Source organism: Lissotriton vulgaris, chromosome 6 (genome assembly GCF_964263255.1).
Source record: "Lissotriton vulgaris chromosome 6, aLisVul1.2, whole genome shotgun sequence".
Taxonomy (NCBI): domain Eukaryota; kingdom Metazoa; phylum Chordata; class Amphibia; order Caudata; family Salamandridae; genus Lissotriton; species Lissotriton vulgaris.
Window position 1 is genome coordinate 1,321,751,307 of NC_141694.1, and position 22,431 is coordinate 1,321,773,737.

The window sequence follows — 22,431 nt, forward strand, 5'->3', positions numbered from 1 at the left end:
ATGATTATATCACGACTATTATGTTATGCCCCAATTTGAGCGTATAATCAGTGACAATATTTTTTCACCCTGTTTTGCCATACATGTGGGGTGCCTGTGCTATGTCAAGCAATAATCGAGTACCAGCTTTTTCGTTGCAGTGTTCGTCCTTTACTTACAGATCTATGATTGCCATAATGCCTAGCACCCGACTATTTTGTCAGACGCACATGAGCACCCTTTTACACCTATCTGCCTGCTGGCTGTTTGGTCATGGTAAGTGACCTAGGGCCATATGTATGAAGCTGAATTGTGATCGCCAACGCTGAAATCCTGCGAATTTCAGCGTTTGCGATCACAATTTAGGCTGTGTGTAATGTAGCACACAAAAACCCACTCTCAAAATAAAGAATCACAAAATGTGCGATTCCCTATTTTGCAAATGCTTTTTAGGAATCCCAATTTGCGATTCCTTTCATGCAATTTAGGAAGCACCCAAGTTGTGCGATTTTGGCTTAAGAAATCGCAAATTACCTCCAACTTTAGGTTGGGGGTAATTATGGATTTCTTCGAAAAATGCATTATTTAGCATTTTTCAAACTGCCATGTGGCCCACATACATGCCCTTAGGGCATGTATGTGCGCCACATGTGGACACATGCTTATTTCAGGGGTGTAACAGGGTGTCCTATAGACACCCTTGCAACCTTGAAACTATATTCTCAGTTTCTGATTCTCTAGTTGGGCATCGCAAACTGAGAATGTCTTCCTATTCAATCCTATGGGCCTCCTGGCCCATAGGGATGAATGGGAAAGTATTCCTTATTTGCGAATCTCAATCTGTGATTCGCAAATAAGGAATATGTAGGATTCGCAAAATATTTAGCAAATCCTACATACAATGCATTTTGCGATTTTCTAATTGCGATTCCCTAAAAATCACAATTTGAGAATCACAAAACGTGTTTTTCGTACATATGGCCTCTAGTCACCAATCAGTCATTTCACAGTCGCATGCCTGCTTTACATACACTACTACAGTTACCATGAGGCCCCACACTCCGAATACTTTGCCAGACATCAGATAGCATTGTGACTTACAAGTCTGTATGTTGGCTGCTCACTCTAGCTACACTCGGAGCACACTTGAGACACTATTCAGGATGAGTGCAATCACTTGATTGCATCCAATAAGCAAGGTGAGCATTTGCCTACTTCACCTGTACATATTGAATGTATTGAGGGGTAAAGTTTACTAATCCCACTCCAGTCTGTGCAACAGTAGGGAAAGTGTTAGATTTCAGTGGGGTTCATTTTACTAATCCCACTCCAAACATCGTAACAGTGGGGAAAGTGTTAGACTTCGGAGGGGTAAAATTTCCCATTCCCAACATAGTCTGTTCAACGATAGGTAAATCTTTGTACTTCACCCGGGTTACATTTACTATTACCACCTTAAAATGCGCAACAATATGGAAAGTGTTGGACTTCGGGGAAAAAATTTACTATTCCTAGTGTGAATTGAAATGATCAGCTTGGTATAGTGTTTTTATTTTTTCAGCAGCGAGGCTGCGTATTTTTGTAGACAGAACATACTGCAAATGGATCTTATTGGTTACTACTGTTGTTGGTAGAGTGTTGCTTGGTAAGCCTGGGCAGACTGATCAGAGTGGAGGCAAGTGCCATCCAGGAGCACCTGTGAATCTGTACTACCCAGTGATTGAAGTAACTTCAACATAAAGGGGGGTGAAGATCTGTGGGTAAATGGAACGGAGAAGCAAACTAATGTCCTGGATAAGGCGAAGCAAAGAAGGATGCCAATGGAGGAAATAGGGATTGCAGTGTTTGGTAATTAGTGTATGTAGGAATATAGGAGAATAATTTACTCTAGGCAAGTGGGAAAAGAACAAGTGAATATTTGGGAGGTATATTGAGATGGAGGTTGACTTTGACAATATGTGATGCATATATCAATCACTGAGGGCCCAAGGGGAAAAATTACCACAGTGCAGAAGAAGGAAAAACAGACGTGGTGTTTGGACAATATATTGAGTTGTAAATATCAGGAGACAGAAATATCAGAAATACAATATCATGAAACAGAAATATCATGATGTCCTAATATTGGTCAAGGTAAGTAATATTTTTCAAGGTAAGTATTATTGTTTTAAATAATATGGATGATTTTAATATTGTTTTAAATATTAAATAGTTAAAAAATCATTGGTTTTAAATATTTGAATGTGCTTTAGCTGATATTTTTAAAATAAAGCGTTAAGTGATTTAGAAATGTTTATTTATTATTTTTTTGTATCGTAAGTCCATTCTTTCCATATTTTATCAAACTTTTTGGGACATCATCTACCTTTATATATTCCTTTTTCCTTTAAACAACTCATATCAATTTCACGTTTCCAGTCTGCTATCCTTGTAACCCCAGCTGCACACCATCTGCATTTTATCTCTCACTTGGCTAAAAGGAACCCCAGATTAATAAGTATTTCTTGGTATAAAGTGGTATTAGAAACAGTCCATATTGCCAATAAGGCCGATGTCACCGATCTCTCCATCTCAGCTCCAGTGGTCCTGTCGAGCTAATAATGTACCTTCTCCCGAAAAACTTTAAAAACCGGACAAGCCCAAAAGGTGTGGAGAAAGGTGTTAAATTTTCCACATTGCCGTAAAGAGGAGGTATCAGAAGAAATTATCCCAATTGTGCGTAAGTGCGCTCTAGTGTAATAGACTATGCAGAATTTGTAATTGTATTTGTTTGTATTGGGCTTTACTACCTACCGTCTTGGGGAATTATAATGCCTCTATTCAATAGTCATCATCCATCTCGATAACATCAATCTGCCATTAATGTCTCAGTGCAACTAAATCCCTCTGGGTATTTCTCATGAGAGTCTGGCATGTAAGCAATATCATTTTCTTTTCAAAGGGGCCATCTAATAACCTATATTCTAAGGGAGAGGACTCCATAAGTTCTTTTTCTGACACTATCCACGCTTTCAAAGCATGTCTAAGCTGGAGGTATTTAAACAGTTGAGAGGGTTGCATACGATATTCCATTTGATAATTTAAGAATGATGCCTTTGGTGTCCCACACATCTGCCAATATATGAATTCCTATTAGATCTAATTGTTGAAAACCTTTCAGGGCTGTGACATCTGGTAGCCTTGTGCCCAACCATAAAGGGGTCCCTGGAGTCAATCTACTCTTCCAAACCATCACTTTGCATGACTCATGCCATAATTCCACTGTCAGTTTTGTAGCTTGCGGAGCGTCTTGTCTCAGTTTTCCCTCATATAAGACTTGTAGGTAATCTTTTTCTCCCATCATTTCCATATCCATTCGAAACGCTGGGTGGGATTGCGATGCAAAACGCCCAATCATTAATAGTAGAAAATTGAGCTGCTTTATAATATCGCCACACACTAGGGAGAGCTATACCTCCTTTGTATGTGGAGTGCGGTACGTGGGCAAGTGCTATTCTCAGGAACCCCCCCTGACAGAGGAGAGCACACAGTAGTGCATCTGCCTCAGTGAAGAATTGTTTAGGTAGCCTATTGGGGGTGTTTTGCAACATATTGAGACACTTAGGGAGTTTCACCATCTTAAATTCTGAGGTGTTTCCCAACAGGGAAAGTGGCAGACCCTCCCACTGCTTGACATCTCCACTCAGACCTCATACCAAAAGTGCTATATTATGTGCATGATGCATAGTGGGGACTTAGAGATCCAGATATTTAGAATGAGTCCTTTCAATCCTTAGCGGCAACAGGAGAGGTTCATCCGCTCCCGCCCCCAATGTGCCTATTGGGAAAATCAAGGATTTTTACCAATTAATATGGAGTCTGAAATATTCCCCAAAGATCTCAAACATTTCTCTAATTCTGCCTACATATTTCTCTGGGTCTGCCAAATAGAGTAGTATATCATTGGCATGCAATGGTATACGGTCTTCCCATGTTGAATCTCATCTCCAACCTCCTTCAATCTGCACATCCCATCTCACCCAGTCCGCTAGTGGCTTATAGCTAATGCAAAAAGTAGTGGTGACTGGGGACAACCCTGGCGCATTCCCCTTTCTATCAGGAATACATTGGAAAGCACACCATTCACCTGCCCTTGAGGAGTAGCGTAGAATAGATTAACACATTTTAGAAATTTTGGACCAAAATCCCATTTTCGCTAGGATTACAAACAGATAGGGCCATTCCACCAAATCAATGCTTTATGAGCGTCCAGGAAGGCCACAGCCAGCGGCACCTGCAATCCTGATGCCATTGCCATATTATTGTATAATCTTCTGAGATTAAAACACATAGAATGATGCAGCATAGAGCCATTTTGATCTGGGTGTATCAAATCTAATGTCACTCTCCACAGTCTCTTCATGAGTGCCTTGCCAATTTCTTAGCATCTACATTCACTGGTCTATATAAGACCTATTTATCTGCTGGTTTCCCATGCTTCAGAATACTAATCACTGTTGCTGTCCTTAGATTCTTGGGCAATTCCCTTTTTTCTTAAGCCTTAATATACATCCTGTGAAGGGAAGGTACCACCTGCACAGCCATATAATGAAAGACTTCCACTGGAAGCCCATTAGGACCCGGGGTCTTCCCAGATTGCAATTTTGCAAGCTCTGTCCCTATCTCCTCCTCTGTTAAATATGCCTCTAATCCTAGGGCTGTTGTCTTTTCCATAATTCTACAAGGCCAGTCAAATACAATGGCCTGTAACTCTGCATTAGTATACATATGAACCCCCTTATAGACCTCCTGTAAATAACCTGCTCCATCTCTGCTATACGCTCACTAGTGTGTACCGTATTCCCTTGGGGGTTAGCCATCTCCATTATATGGGATCTCGCTGTCTCCTTAGTGGGCAACCTTGCAAGCAATTTCCCCGCCTTACCTCCGCCTTCAAATGTTCCACGTTGTTGTGCTTGATATTTAATTTTACTCTCATTTATGACTACCGCCATATTCTCTGCTCTGTCATATTATAGCTGCAGAGCTGCATTATGAATTTTGTGCCTGAGCCTGCCCAACTTCTTGACACTGTATTGCCTCCTCCAACTCTTCAAATTTTTTGTTTCTCTTTCTTTTTTCTGCATCTTTTTCAGCTATGATCTCTCTCTGCAGCATCACTTTGTATGTCTCTTACAAGACAGTCTCACCCATAGCCATCTCTTCATTCACCTTAAAAGAATTATCTGTGACTTGGGATGGTCTCTTCACGTTCTTTGCGGAAGTGAGGCGCCAAGCTGCCGTCCGCTAAGTGCCTATCTGCCTCGCGGTATGAACCTGTATCCTGTTCATAAGAGAGGAACGATATGAGATGCCTCGAGCTTTAAATTGTGAATCTATACATCTATGTAATGACACTGCAGGATTAATCATATGTCTATATGGGAGTGTGTGTTGTGGGATCCAGAGTAATAGGAATATGCATTATCCTGCAGAGGCAAGGATTTCCACACATCCACCATTCCTAGTGCCCAAGCAAAGACACTGAGTTTCCCCTTATGAGGTATTTACACTTGTTTTGTATATGTGCTATCTACAGAGGGGTCCATTAGCTTATTAAAATCCCCCCCTATGATCAGCCAGGGCTTGTGGGCTCTTTCTCACTATTTTGCTTAATACCTGCAGATAATCGGATTGGAGACTTGGCAGTACATATACATTAATAGGTGCCATCACCTCTCCCTCCCATCTAGCAACTATTACTATATAGCAGCCCATGGCATCTCTCCACATTTTTATGATGTTAAAGGTAAAAGATTTCCAGGACAAAATGGTTCCTCCTCTAGACCCCCTAGTGTAACCAACATGTCCCAAAACATTATATTTCCCTCTAGGCAGCACACCAGCATTGATACCACACATATGTGTCTCCTATAGAAACATCAGGTCAGACGCATAATGTAATAGGGCTTTATGTACAAGACCCTACTTGATTTTGTGACCCAAACCATTAACGCTCCCTGACAATATTGTTATATATTTGCAAGCATGCTTAGGTGTCTCTCTGACATTGTCCCAATGGGCCTGTACCAATTGCTTGGCGACCACCCCCCACTCATTACCCAAACCCTAAAAGAAACTATAGAGCCCCCCCTCAACTTCGCACTCACTGTATCTTACAGCGGACATCAAACTAGCCACTCTCACAATTCACTGTATGCAATTCGCCATTCTATCACAAACAACGCAACAGACTGAAATACAGTTTAAAAATAACCAGTTATATCAGGGGGAACCTGAAATCTTGGGCAGCATGGAGAGGGTTGTGAGGGATGTACATCAATTCCCAAACTTGAGGGTCCATCCGGTTCCCAATGAGCACCTAGATTAAATCACCTGAAGACAGTGGAGTCCCTACCAATGACAGTCAATCTCAAGCCATCTGTTCCAAGTCCTTCAAGTCCTCCCAGAGCACATCCCATCATGCACCAGCCGATTCCTTTTGGCAATGTAAAGCATTCACAACTGCTGCCCTTTGGTTTTCCACTAAGGGTGGTCGGGCTTGGCAGAGTGCCACTTTGCAGAATTTCAAAGAGTTGGCAAAAAACTCTGTGAAATTCCGCTCCGTCCTGCTCCACTCTGCCCCCTGCTGTCAACCACCCCAAGGCAGCCGCAGACTTACCTGGTCACACCGGTGCTTCCGTTCCCTGCCCGGGATGTCCTCCTGGCTGTCTCCTCTCTCCACTCCAGGCTCGGCCGACTCCCCAGGCAATATTAACTCCTATGCTCTATGTCACTCTTGGGAAGACTGCGCATGCCCCTGCAGTCCTCCCAAGAGTGACATAGAGTGCCTGGGGAGTCAGATGAGCCTGGAGTGTGAAAGCCTGAAGACAGCCAGGAGGAGGAGGAAAGCCCGGGCAGGGCACAGAAGCACTGGTGTGACCAGGTAAGTATACGGCGACTCTCCTCGGGTGGGTGGTAGGGCAAACTCTGCTATGCCGCGGAGTCCGGTTTTTTTGCTAAACTCTGCATTCCCAGTGTAGCGCGGAGTTGGAAAAACTCTGCATACTCCACTGGCTCCACTGAGCTCTGTGCCTGGGATTATTTTCCACTTGATCAAGGGTAGGTCACTGCATTAACTGCTTACATGGCTTACGTTTCTGTTTGGCTTTACCTTCTGCACACTCCTCCCACCCATCCCATGGGAGTGGATACCTCCGTTGTTCCAGTCACTTACAGACCTCTGACGGGGACAAGAGAAGTGTGTCTCACCTCCCACAGTAACACAGTGTCTCACCTATAAGAACAGCGTTTAATGGATATTTAGCAATGGAGCTTGACTACAAGATAAATATCTCTCTGACTTTGCACTGTCATCGTAAAATCCAAATATAGTGTAACATTAGCTCCCTCCACTTGCCAGGGCTGTGCGTTCTGGCTTTATGTAACAGTGCATCCCTGTCACTGTAGTTAAGAAGCCTCCCTATTGTCACTCTGGGGGCGCTCTCAGGTTCATTGCCTTGGTGGGCACTCTATACGCCCTTTCCACCTTGAACCATTTGAAGGACTTCCCTTCCAGCACTGAGTTTGCTAACCAGTCTTTCCGTTATTATTCGTGGATGGGCCTTCGACCTTCTCAGAGAGACCCATCACTCTTATATTATTCATACGTGATTTGCCTTCTGCTTCTTCCATCCTTGCTCTGAGTACTTTTACTTCCTTTTCCAGGTGGGTCATGTTCTCGCTATAGGATAGGATTGTAGGCCTCATGCGTGCTAGTGTCGATTTGGCGCCTGCCACCGTATCTGCCAGTTTCTTGTTGTCTTCTTGTAAGAGATTCACAAATATTGCCACAGTTTCAATCTTGCGTTCCATAGTCTCTTAAGTTTCTTTGATAGCTGCTAAAATTATTGCTGTATGTGATTCTAATCCTGAATTATCTGTTCTTTGTGGCTGTGTGGGTGAATCTCTGTCACCTTTTGCAGTCTCTCCCTAAGTTTGTTACGAGGATTGTGTGTGAACCCTCTTGAGTACCCTCCTTTCCAGGGCAGGGGTTTGTGATTGGTGTATCACCTATACAATGATCAGGTAGTGTTCTGCTCCTTATCCCACTTGGCCAAGTACTATAGTTCTAGGACCAACATAGTCGGGCAGTGGTATATTCATATGCTACACCAGACTGCGCAGATCATTGCTCCCCAGGCACAAGCACCCTATCAATTACCCCTGGACTATAACAGGCTGTCTGCGGGGGTCCTGTGCATCTGAAAGGGACGTGTACTGAAACTGGCAACTACATTGCAGTATTCAACATGTAGAGTCAGTTCTCAAAGGCCCATTGTGGGGTCCAAGTATGTTCCGCCTCACCTACAAGCCATGGGGTGAGTACTTCCACTTGCAATAGGCGAATATGTGCAGCAGACTACTAAGAGTTAGGATGAGAAACTATCCGGGCAAGCGCTAGATCCCAGACAGAGCCAACCTGCCTCGACCACCCAAGTCACCTGCTATCTCCAGTGAAGAGCAGAGAGTGGCTCTGCCGAGTATCACAAAGATATGTCTCCCAGGGCCCATAGGATTGACAAGTCTCCATAGGCAATGAAGGTGAAAGAAGGTCTCAACAATTCAGGATTCCAGCCCCCCCAGGTTAAGTACAACACTTTGTGGTGTTCCTATTGTCATCCTTGCTGCTGCGGAACACCACAGTGTCTCTGACATCAAGCATGGAGTCTGCAAGACTCTCTCTGCCCCAGGCACTCATGGCCATATCTCTGGCTCCCCCTCGATATCTTCACACTGAGCAGAGTTGTCCGTTTGCCTTACAGACTCTAATATGATGCGGTTGATTTTACCTAAAGGTTCAGCGCAAGCATTCCATGAGCTGGCTGGGTGGGGGCTTTACTGCGAGCAGACCCCGGCATTCCTGCCTCAGGAAGATTGGCACAGGAAACCGTCTCTCACCAACAAAATCCGGAGAGAGGAGCGGTCCGCTACGCACTCTGCTGCCTCAGTCCATCGTTACCGCCCCAGCAGAGAGGTTCGCCAGAGAACCAAAGAGTGTCCTCTGGTTTTCAAAGAGTGTCCTCTGGTTTTTGAAAAAGTAGGCTCAGGGCCCCTCTCTCACCACTTTCCTTGGCATGGAGGAGTTGTTCTCCCCCTTTCCCTTTCAATACCCCAGCGCCATTTTGAGGACCAAAGCTGCTGCAACAATTACTCGCCTCACTCCTGGTCTACACAACTTGGGGGGCTCTCTCATCTCCGTGTTGACCAAGAGGCCCTCTCTCCAATGGGGTCCAGGAAGCCAGTTCAGAGGGTCATTTGTTCAGGATATCTGCCCCCGCAGCTATGCAACATACCAGAGCTTTACAGCTCCGTTGCCATCGCCATGCACCACAGGCCTTTTTAAATAAATTGTATTGGTAATTTAGTCTTGTAGCGGGTTGCTGAGTTTGTAGGGGGATAGGGTGGGAAGTTAATTAGGCAATAGTTTCTTTTATGAATTACTTAATATGTTTTACTTAATTATATGATTGATATTTATTATGTAAAATATGTACTCCTAATTTACTTTTGTTTACGTAATTTGTGGGCTGTTAGGTTTGAAGGGGTATCAGCTGTGCTGTTAATCAAGTAAAAAATAATAATAATAAATAATAATAAATCAGTAATTGTTAATTAGTTATTTAAGTGATTTTTAATTATGTAATTTATAGAATACTTATTTATTTTAATTTTATTTTAGTTGCCAGATGCTAGGTTTGTAGGATTCTGAGTGGGAAGTTAATTAAGTAATAATTTGTTTGTTTATTATTGATGGTTAATGAATTATTTCACAGATTTTTAATTATGTTAAATAGGGAAACCTGATTTATTTTACTCATATTTTAGTAGCAGGATGCTAGGTTTATAGGGGTATAGGATGGTAAGTCAATTAAGCAATAATGAATTAACTAATAATAATTATTTGTAAATGACTCATTTAATTACATTTAAATATGTAAATTATGCAATACTTATTTATTTTAGTTATATTTTAGTTGTGGACTGCTAGGCTTGTAATGGTCTAGGCTGGGAATTTAATCAAGCAATAATTATTAACAATGAATTATTAATTAATGATTGGTTATTGTATTGATTTAAAAAAAATCATTATGAAATACTTATTTTTTTCATATTAATAGTTCAAATAAAATTCTACATTAATGGGGCTACTTATTTATGTAATATGTTTGAACTCAAGTACTTTCCTTTACTCTTTTTAGTCTTCACTAGGAATAGTAAAATTGACCACTTTGCAACAAATTTCCTGCTGTTGTGCTGTTTGGAGTAGGAATAGTAAATGTTACCCCTGCAAAATCCAATGCTTTCCTTACTGTTGTCCTGTTTGAAATGAGAATAGTAAAATGTAACCCCTCCGAAGTTCAACACTTTCCAAGCTGTTGTTTTGTTTGGAGTGGTAATAGTAAATGTAACACCACTTTCCCTACCATTGCACAGATTGGAATGGTGACAGTAAATTGTACCCCTCTGAAGTCCAACACTTTCCCTACTGTTGCACTGACTGGAGTGGGATAAATGTTACACCTCCAAAGCCCAACACATTTCCTACTGTTGTGAAAAATGTTCCCCACCGTATCTAGTTCTGTTGCATTCATTGGGTCTTAAGGCCTGATTTACATATTGTAGGGAAGGATACTATGTGGCAATGGTGATGGAGTATCCTTTCTGCCAACCTGAATGTCTGCCCGCCTCATTTAGAGTTGGGTAGACCTTCAGTGTGTAGACGGTGGAGAGTACTCCGTCTCTGCCTACTTTACACACCTCTGATTGTCAAACGGAGTAAGGGCAGTCAGACGTTTTGCCAAGTGCTTGCCTGCCAAATTTATAGTGGGAGGACATATGGCCTGTTTTCACTGCCCTTCACTGCCATGAAAAATATGGCGGTAATCGCAGTGTAAACTTTTAAATGACATCCACGCCATGGGGGAATGAACACATGATGAGCATTGGGATTTTCTTTGTGAAAATGTTTTTTTTTTTTTACATTTGACATATGGTTCAGTCCTCTTGACCAAGGTGTCCATCAAACTTGCAATGTATGCCTAGGAACTACCACAATAGCGATTCCTGGAAATGCAAGAGATGTCCACAGCAGCAGCGGACATCTCCAAATAAGGCTGGTGGAGTACACTTGCCTCGGCGGTAGTAAAGTATTCCCCTGTGACAACAGTGATTATTCTGTCTGCCAAGATATAAATCAGCCCTAAAGTATTTTCAAAAAGTGGTTAGGAGATATGGGCCCAAAACATAAGGGCTAAAGGGAGCCCAAAAGGTCAGTGAGGCTAGCAAATTCAATTATTTAGACACACTCTTAGACAGTAGCGTGGGCTGAATGCCACATATAAAATTACATTGCTCGCTAGCACTGAATATATCATTCACAGTTTTGAAATCTTAGGGTATCTATGGCAAAGTCTCAACAGTTCCCATAATGAGAGTGCTTTAGGGGAAGATTTTTGCCTGTGGCCTTATATGTAGTAGACGATTGGGAAAAGGGCAATATTGGAAGGAACCTCATTAGCTATGGACAGGAGCGTGATAGGTTTAAAATCAGGCCCTAAACCTAAAATAAAGTATCCAAGTTGTCACCGATTTCAGCTACCTTGACTGGTAAAGTCTAAAAAATAGGGCAATATACATATCTGTCAGCTTGAAACTGAAAACTTGAATTTCAAATCAGACCTCCTTGCTGTCTCAAGCTCTCTTGTAAATGAAATGGTCCATAGAAAAGATTTTGACCTTTAGCGATAATAAATGCAATAAGGGTCTTGAGATTGATTGCGCAATTGTTACGGTACAAAGGACCTAATGGACAAAGATTACATTTGCCTAAAATTGTAGCAAATTTTGCATCATATTTTTGGAAACGCAGTCTGATTTTGCAAACCGACCTTTGTAGAAATAGGTATTTTCACAAAATACTGAATGGCAGAAGGTCACAGAACTACCCGACTAGCTATTATTATTTAGGCCGGTCGCAGTTTGCGACCCCTTGTGATTAGCTACAATCATAATGATGTAGCCAACCACACTTTCACTTGCAAGGGACTTAAGCAGACTCAAGTGACACAAGCAGACATGAGCGAGCAAGCATGGACAAGAAAGGGCATTGCAGCTACCTAGACTGTGCTGTGCCCAGGTACTCGTGGTCCGCAGACACAAGATATTACGGAGGCAGCTGTGGGCCAGGAGAGAGCACCGGGGACTAAGTGCTCATGCAAGTGTGCTTGCACAAGTACCTGGACTACAGTAATCAGAGTTGTCTGAGTGCATCTGTGGGTACAGACTTCCGGTCACAGTCCAGCTGCCAAGGGGTTCCACTCATTTCAATTGTTCAATTGTTGTGAGCCGTGGCAGTGGTTGGAGGGTATTGCTGGTGTTGCAGCAGAGGTCAGTGAGCCACACAGAACAAAGGTTTGTTCCTTGCACTCTCTCAATACTCCTCTATGTTTTTTAGATATTCTGGACGATCTGGTCCTTTGGGAATTGGAGCCCTTTGCGCAGGTATGCTCATGCCTGGGCTCAAAATTCTCCTTTAGCCTGCTCTGAAGGGTTTGGTTAGGATGACCATAGCCCCCAAAAACCCTACCCCTTGAAGCCAGAGGACTTGAAAAGAATGGAGGGATCCTTTTTCTGGGGGAAGTAAATATGCGTGGGAGGGGAGAGGGTAACTTCAAGGCTAGGGTTGGGTATGTGTAGTCAAGGTGGCACCAGTGAGGCCCCTGCAGGGTGATACTGAATACTTGGCAATCTGTTTTGTTCAGGTCATGGTGTAATGAACTCAGCCCAGTTTAGGGATCCGGATTTGGCAATTTTGATAATCCTGTTGACCACTAACAATTCACATAATTTATGGATCAGTTTGAATTTTAAGTGACCATTAAGGGCAGTAGATTTCGACTGAGAATGCCATCCAAAACAATAAGGTCCCTGTGCTCAAACCGTGAAGCAGAGAAAAGCTTGGTTTCACTTTGACTACCAACATTTGAGCAGTGTCAATCCTGACTTTGAATCTGTGAGAGAATCTGGTTTTTCTGCACCACCCTAGCTAACCATGCTCAAGGGGTTGGGGTTCAGTATTTCAAGCCAAGTGGCAAAGGCAGCTCAGCCCTTACCCTCTTCTTCCCCTCTCTTGGCATCCCAGTGTACATTTTAAATCAACCAGTTCTCTGAATAAAACCCCTTCTGAGCTTCAAACCTCAAAAGGAGCAGCAGTTTCCAGCTCAGAGGACTTGTCCTGGGTCCCCTACTCACTCAGTCCCTGACAATCTGGGCACTTACCCAAGCCTATCAGTCTGGGAACCGGAAAGGGCGGACCAGTCTTAAGCAGCCTCAGCCAAGATCTCAGTGCACTTTCTGAAAGTAGGCCGGGTAACCTAATTGGATTGGATAAAGAAGCAGCTGATTTTATTAGTAACTATCACTTCAACCTCTTCCCTGGAATTTGTGGATAAGAACTGTCCATGCTTATCATCGTCACCATGCCTCACTTCAGGAAAATTAGTTACAAATAATGGGTAAAACCCAGAAACCACTGGGACTTGGGTAAATATCAGAACAAAAGAAGGTGAACCCAGTGTAAAAACAATTATTTATACAATAACATTCATTGAATTACTCACAAAAAGGTTCTTGTTCAATATTATTTAATCATATTGAACACACTGATATGTTCAAAACACGGTACATAGCTGGAATTTGTACGAAAGTGCCCCAAAAGCAGGAAAAAGAAGGTTTTGTTGTGTGCAAACGTGAGGGTTTCTGTGGAAAAAGGAAGGGTAGTGACAATATATACATCCTACAGTGTTATATACAAGTCCTGTCCAGTTTCACAAATGGCAAAAAACACATATTCACAACCATTATGTTCACTACGACACAGTGATAAAGCACTGATGTCCACTTTGGCATCAAAATAGATCCTTACAAAGAGGTCTTCCTCAGGACTGAGGGACACCTACGAAATAATGGAAAATGACCCTTAAAAACTCAAAGTAAAAAAAGTAAGATACAAGAGGAAACAAATTGAAGATTTGTGTGCCATCAGTAAATTCGACTAAGCTGGTTTCCGCTTTAAAAACTTTTTATCGATTCCGTGTACGCATCACTGCGTTACAAAGAAAAACATACTTCAGTTATGTCTTTACAATATGCTGGTTCATCAAAATCTGGCCCAGAATAATCAATAGATTACGTGATTCTAAAAGAATAAATGGAAGAGAGGGGTTCACCACCATTCCACCACACGTACTGTTATGCTGCTAAAAAGGGAAAAGGAACCTGGAGGTGGAAGCACAGACTCACCGCTCAATGTTTCGCGCATCCGATCTCATCCTTGTAAACTGCACACTGAATGGTAATTTCCTTAAATGCCAGTTTGGACCACCCGGGGGGTGGAGGCATGCACGTGCTACGTGCATGCCACCTCGAGCACTACATTCTGCAGACCTGCACCTGGCTTGTACTCCCAGGGTGCGCAGGTCCCTGGCCCCTGCCCTCTGGAACTCTATTCCAATCTCGGCTCGCTGCACTCAAAATCTCTGGGCTTTCAGAAAACAGATTGAAACCTGGCTATTTTCCTCCATCTAGCCTGGGATGTCTGCATGGTGCGTTTCTTCCCCGTGGCAACCTACACTACAGGCATTTTCTGTCTGTCCTTCCACCTAGCCTCTCACCTTCCACCACTGCTGCCTTTCCGCTAGAGCTGGGACGCCCCGTTGGTGGGGTAGCCATGCGCTATATAAGCTTTGCTAACATAACATAACATAACATATGTCGTGCTGGCAGTTGCTGACTGCTGCTACCACCTAGTTACAGCTTAACTACAAGGCCCTGGTGCACCACATTGGAAAGGAAAGAAAGACCTCTGATGGTCTGACAATTATGGGTAACTCCAAAGATCTTGGTTTGATAAATGTACAATTCCAAATCTAAAAAGAATTTCTGGAACTACATTGATTGTACTATTCGGATACATATACTCTCATGTACAGTTTGTACAATGTGCAAGGTGCAGCATACAAATTGATGGAAAAGAAGAAAGAAAATAAACAGTGCTGGCTCAGTTTGAAAAAACATAGCATATGTTGATGCTCAAAAAGTACGAGTTAGAAAACAATTAAGCATCTAAATAAGAGATACATACATTGTTACAAAGTACATAGCGAATTTTAAGTATCATTCTGGTTCATGAATATTATTGACACATCTAGAAATTGCGTACTGGTCACATATTCTAGCTTGGTCCCATGTGCTGACCAATACTGTATTGGAATAAGCTACCTGGCAGAGTAGTAATGGGTATATTCCCTATTCAGTTGTTAGGTATGATAGTGGTGCACTACTAGCATCTAGTTCGTTCAAGCCATTATGAATTGTGTGCAGAAGGTGCATCCATTTGCATTCTCGAATCTTCAAGATTGATGGAATGCCACTCCCCCACCCCCAAGGTCACCTTCTCCAGAGCAACCCTTTAAAGGCTCCTCACTTCATGATGGGCACTCTGAAAATGCTAAATAAGGGGTGCTCCAACTACACTGCACCATACCCTGCTGCAAGGTTATAATACCCAGCATACTACCTTGCGTTGAGTCTGTCCCTCATATATCTTGTCACATGGGCAAACAATATCATAAATAACATCGGAGGTGAGACAGTTCGTAAAAATCTTGAGATCAATTACGTGTTGCTTATAGGTGACATGTTTTGTTTGGATGGTATATTTACAGGCCTTGCAATGGCCACACTTGTAATGGCCAAGCGTTTCAGGTAGGTGCCACATGGATTGAATGGATGGTGCTAGCAGAGACTCAAGGAGGGACCGTACCACATGATCTCATACACTCTTACTTTTTTTGAAGGATTTCATGGGTGGATCTTGTAACTCCAAGGCATCTGAAATCAAAGCCCAGTGTTTGTTAATAATCTTCCTGATTGAGTGGCTCCAAGTGCAGAATGTGGTGATGCATATCATCCTGTTGCTCAGATCCCTTTCCCGTGTCTTTGCCATAAGTAGGATTTCTCTGGGGTTGAACCACGCTCTTTTCCGGGCACGTTTTACCAATCCTTTGGAGTAACCTCTTTCGATCAGACGAACACTCAGATTTTCAGATTCTAACATGTAATCCTCTTTCTTGGAACAGTTTTGATGAATCCTCAAAACCGTCGAAAGGGCAAGTTGTCACATAACCCCCTTGGTTGGTGGCTGTAGTATCGAAGTAATGAGTTCCATTCTGCTGGTTTCCTGTATAAGGTGATATACAATTTGTCATTCTCCACCTTGATGGTAATGTCTAGGAAATCAATAGTGTGGGAGTCCGAATGAATGGAGAACTTGATGTCATCCGACCTTTGGTTCAGCCATAAATGGAAATCCTTCAATTCCGTAGTGTCACCAGTCCAAATCATCAGGACATCGTCGATATACCTACTCCATAGGGTCACCCGTTCTTGGTAGGGGTTGCTTCCATCAAATCCATGAGAGGTTTCAAAATGGTCCACATAAATGATTTCCAAGTCTGGAGCAAAGCTGGCACCCAGTTCTACTCCCTTGGTTTGTAGGTAGAAATCTCCTTGAAAATAAAATAAATTGTGCATCATAGCAATTTTAAGAAGTTTAATACTAAATTCCGTGGGCAACCCCATGGAAGCTGGTCTTTTGTTAAGAACTCTGTGCATAACTTCAAGGACTGTTCTTTGGGGTATGATCGTGTACAACAATACAATGTATAAGGTCGATGGCATTTGTGCAGTTGGGCCAAATGCTTGTTGATCCGCCAAATTGATTTGTTCCATTGTATCCTTGAGGTAACATCTTGTGGTCTCTGTTACAGGCTTTAAAAAGTAATCCATGTATTTGCACAGGGGTTCAAGGAGGGAGCTGCAGCCCGAAACAATGGGTTGTCTGGGTGGTATATGCATGTTCTTGTGCATTTTCAATAATGTATAAATCATTGGCAAACAAGGTTGTTTTTGATTATGGAATTTGAACTACAGATCGGAAAGAAAGCCTGATTCCTGGCCCTCCTTGTTTATTTGCAAAATCAGTTTGGTGAGTTCCTTTGTGGGGTCTGTTCGCAGCCCTGCATAGCTGACCTGCCTCCAAATTGGTTGAGTACTTCCGTCTTGTAGTTTGTGACGTTCTCAAAACATCTATGTGATGTTTTGAGAACGTGCGCAGACAAACAGTATACCAACCACAATGGGCCAGATGTATCAACAAATCATTTTTAGCGAACTAATAGCTAATTCCTTTTAGATTTGGAATTGTACATTTATCAAACTAAGATCTGTAGTGCTGTAAACATGAAATTTTACAGTTACCCATAATCAGCGGTCTTTCTTCCCTTTCCAATGAACCAACGCCTTGTAGTTAAGCTGTGACTACATGGTGGCAGCAGTCTGCGACTCCAAGCATTATGTAACGTGTGCACGCCACTTCCCCCGGGCGCTCCAAACCGGCATTTAAGGAAATTCGCATTCAGTGAGCTGATTACAAGGATGCTATCGGATGCACGAAACACTCGCCCGGTGAGTCTGTGCCACCACCTCCCAGTTCCTTTTCCCTTTTTAGCAGCATAACAGTATATTTGGTGAGATGGTGGTGAACCCCTCTCTTTTATTTACTCTTTTAGAATCAGGGAATCTATTGTTTATTCTGGGCCAGATTTTGATGAACCAACATATTGTAAAGACATAACTGAAGTAAGTTTTTCTATGTAATGCATTGATGCGCCCACGTAATTGATAAAAGGTTTCTAAAGCCAAAACCGACTTAGTCGAATTTACTGATTGCATGCAGAGCTTCGTTTCATATTGCCATCCAGTTCCCAGTGTACAGACAAAATATCGACTCCAAAATATCGACTGGACATAATATCGAGTTTTAAATATAGACTGGACATAATATCGACTGGACATAATATCGACTACAAAAATATCGTTTTTCAGGTAAGTGAAGTAATATCGACTGTATAAAATATAGATAGCAAAAATATCGAATTTTTAATAATATATAATATTTTATAGTGTATTTTTATGTAATAATATGTGTGAATAGTGTGTATTAATGTTATAAAATATTTTATTAAATGACTTTTGTTTTTATAATAATTGCGTAATGTAATTCTGTAGCGGGTTGTGGGTTTATAGGGGAATAGGGTGGGAAGTAATTTAATAATAATTAATTAATTAATATATGTTTGTTAATATTTTTAATTAATAATTAATTGATAATTAATTAATATTAATTAGTTAATTAATTAATATAATTTTGAACATATTTTGTATTAGTAATTAATTGTTAATTAATTATTTGTAATTAGTTAATTACATTAATTAGAGTACATTTTTAATATATTTAATTTTGTGTTATTTTTAAGTAATTAATTTGGAAAAAATAATATTAATTATTAAAATAATTACAGCTAATGTTCTAATATATTTACTTTATTGTTATTGTTAATTAATAATTAATTGGTAATTAAATAATATTGATACATTTTGGGTAAAGGAGCATTTTTAGGGTTCAGGGTCAGTTTTCAGTTTTAGGGTAAAGGGGTATTTTTGGGGTTCAGGGTCAGTTTTCAGTTTTAGGGTAAAGGGGTATTTTTGGGGTTCAGGGTCAGTTTTCAGTTTTTGGGTAAAGGGGCATTTTTAGGGTTCAGGGTCAGTTTTCAGTTCATGGGTAAAGGGGTATTTTTAGGGTTCAGGGTCAGTTTTCAGTTCATGGGTAAAGGGGTATTTTTAGGGTTCAGGGTCAGTTTTCAGTTCATGGGTAAAGGGGTATTTTTAGGGTTCAGGGTCAGTTTTCAGTTCTTGGGTAAAGGGGTATTTTTAGGGTTCAGGGTCAGTTTTCAGTTTTTGGGTAAAGGGGCATTTTTAGGGTTCAGGGTCAGTTTTGGGTTTTTGGGTAAAGGGTTATTTTTAGGGTTCAGGGTCAGTTTGGGGTTTTTGGGTAAAGGGGTATTTTTAGGGTTCAGGGTCAACTAATAAGATTGTAAAAAATTATTTTTATTATTTTCATTTATTATTTAATTATTATAATTTAATTTAAGTAGTTTTAAGTATATTTTAGTAATTTAAATTTAATATTAATTTAATTTAACACTGTTTTTAATAAAGTCGATATTTTTTACATCTATATTATTGTTAACGATATTTTGTACTCGATATTTTTGTACTTACCTGTTTGTAGATACAAACTCGATATTTTGACTGTCGATATTTTGTCCACAATATTCTGGCAAGTCGATATTGTGTCCGTCGATATTATTTCAGTGATCCCCAGTTCCCATCACTGCTACAGGAGCCTATGGACCCACAGTGAACATTTGACCACCACAGGCATGGGTGGACAATGGTAATTTCTTTATCCCATTCAATTTGATGCCTCTTGGTTCTTTATTCTTTCACTTTTAAGGGTCATTTTCCATTTTTTTGTAGATGACCCACAGTCCTGAGTAAGACCCCTTTGTAAGGATTAATGGTACCCTACATTTCCCTGGGGTCCAAGCGCCGACAATCTTCTATTTTGATGCCTATGTGGACAATAGTGCTTTATCACTGTGTTGTAATGTTGTGAATATGTGTTTTTAGCCATTTGTCAGGCTGGACAGGATTTGTATATAACACTGTGGATGTATATATTGTCACTACCCTTCCTTTTTCCACTGAAACCCTCAATTTTGCACACAACAAACCCGTCTTTTGCCTACTCTTGTGGCACTTTTCGTACAAATTACGTATATGTGCCATGTTTTGAACATATCAGTGTGTTCCATATGATTAAATAACATTGAACAAGAACGTTTTTGTGAGTAATTCAATGAATGTGATTGTATAAATAATTATTTTTTCACAGGGTCCACCTTCACTTCAAGAAAAGGGCAGAGAAAAGTGAGCTAAACAATTCCCTTTTTCTGCTACTTATTTGTCTTCTGAAGCTCATCAGAACCCCGCTGGGCCCAATTTTCCAGGAGGGGAAGTAAACTAACTGTTCCTCAAGTTCAGTTCTGATGACCAGGGGTCTACACCTGAACTTTGATAGCGGAACATGCCTTTCTTAATGCAACCACATTCAAGAGTATAATAAAGGGTCTATTTTTCGCAAATTTGCTGCAAGCAAAAGAGATTGCCCTACTAGAAAGCATTTAGGCCAGAATATCTGGATATGATCAAGAGCCTTTTGACGCACCACGGGTTCCAGACCCTATGGAGAAGTGTGGCTCAATGGTTTGAGCGGCAGACCCTGATGCTGAGGTCTAGCCCGGGACCAGGGTTCAATTCCCGCCACGGCAGGTTTTGGGCTCAATTTCCGCCGACCCGATAATTCTCGCCTCAGTGCCTATTCTAATCATGGGCCCCATTCTGCATCTCTGGGCAATAGCTTGCTTAATCTCCAAAACAGCCCCAACAACGCAAGGATGCCTGGCTTCACCTTGGGGGTGCCCAGGAATGGGCACTTCACAGGGAAAAGCCAGGAAGGGTTCCACAGCGGTATGCGTACAAGGGCCTGAGATACCCCTTCGGGGGTTTATTCGATGTGCTATACAAATACTACTACATTTACATTTACATATGTGGCTCTGGGTGACGAAAATCTCTTTATCTCCTGCTTTCCTTCCTTAGAATACAAGTCAGGAGAAAGATATGGAAGAAACAGGCTACCTTTCCAACACATCCGTTTTGGAGGTAAGCCTATCCCAAGGCAAATATCAAAGTTAAGATTAAGAACAAAAATATCTCTTCTGGCAAATCATGTAAAAACACAGTTTCCAGCACCTGGTATTAATTCATCAAAATCGATTGATAAGTCTCGTTTTGGACAAAATCATCAATTCTGATTCTAAACTTTTTCAAGTCACAAGGAAGCAGCTACCGGAACTTCAACATTTATTCTTTGGAGTTTGGGCACTACAGTCTCTGATCCCTAGGTGCAAAAGAGCTTGCACCAAAAACTGCCCCCGACCCTAGCTCAAGGAAAATCAAATCAACCAAGGATGGCCTCAAATTGAAATTTTTTTCTACTGAGAAAGACAAGAGTGCTACTGATGTTCTCCACTCCGAGCCGCCAAAAAAGTGGAAAAGAAAATCAAAGGGTTAGGCAGGGATGTGTCCTGGCCCCTACTCTCTTTTGTCTCTATGTGAACAATGTTATCTCACACCTAGTCAACGTTAGGGACAATGACGCCCCTGTCTTGGCAGGCAGGAGGGTGCCGGCAATTATGTTTGCTGACGACACCCTCCTGCTCTCCAAATCCCCCATGGGAATTCAGCGAATCCTAGATGGATTTGGTCTTTTCTGCAGGCAGTATGGCCTAGAGATCAACACAGGGAAGACCAAATTCATGATCTTCAACCCCTCTCCCACAACCAGACCTAACCCATCCCTAAATTCCACGGAATTGGAGAGGGTTAAAACATTTCAGTACCTGGGCGTAACCCTACATGAAAACCTATCCTGGGGCCCCCAGATCTCAAGTTCGAGAATAAGGCTTTCTCAACTCTCTGGGGCTATTTTAAGGGTTACGAACACCTCAACCTACAAACCCATAGCTCCTGCAGTTGAGATGTACAAAACACAAGCGAAATCAGCTGCACTCTACGGTAGTGAATTATGGGGACATCAAGCTGCAAATGAGTTGGTGCGCGTTGAAAATAACTTTCTGAGGCATCTTTTGGCCCTCCCAACTGCAACTCCCCTCTTTCCCCTACGCCTAGATCTGGGTCTACCATCTATTAGGGAAGACCTTGAATCCAAACCTTTAAGATTCTGGCACAGACTTTGGTCGACAAATGAGCTCAGACACTACAGGCAAGATCTTGTGCATGTTATGAATTTAAATCACAGTGACAAGATCCCTTGGCTATCCTTTGTCAAAAGAGAACTGTTCCGGCTCGGTTTTAACGAGCTGTGGGAGGCCCGGGAAACAGGATGTATTAGGGTCCCCCGGAAAAGACTTGTGGTAGCTTACAAGGAACAAAATCTTGTCTCCCATGTGACTGCACCCCGTATCAGCACCCTAACACAGCGTTTTACTGAATCCAAAAATTCTTATAAGTTCGAAACCTTTATGGATTTTATTTACCCCATCATGGCAAGGAAGCTATTTTTACAGTGGCGGTTTGGCACTCTTCCTATCAAATCCTTTACCAGTAAATGGACTAATGGAGGGGACAAAATATGCCCTGGCTGCAATTCCTGCGATGAAGAGGAAATTCACGTTCTGTTTTTTTGCCCTTCCTACAAGTCACCTAGGAAATACTGGCTTGTGCCCTTATGCAGGAATTTGGCAATAAGGAACTGTGTAACATCTTTCAGAATACTAAAAACTGATTCCTCCCCCCACATTGTCTTCGCGGTTGCAAAATATCTTTTAGCCATGTGGCGCATTAGGTCCAAGGTGATCAAGG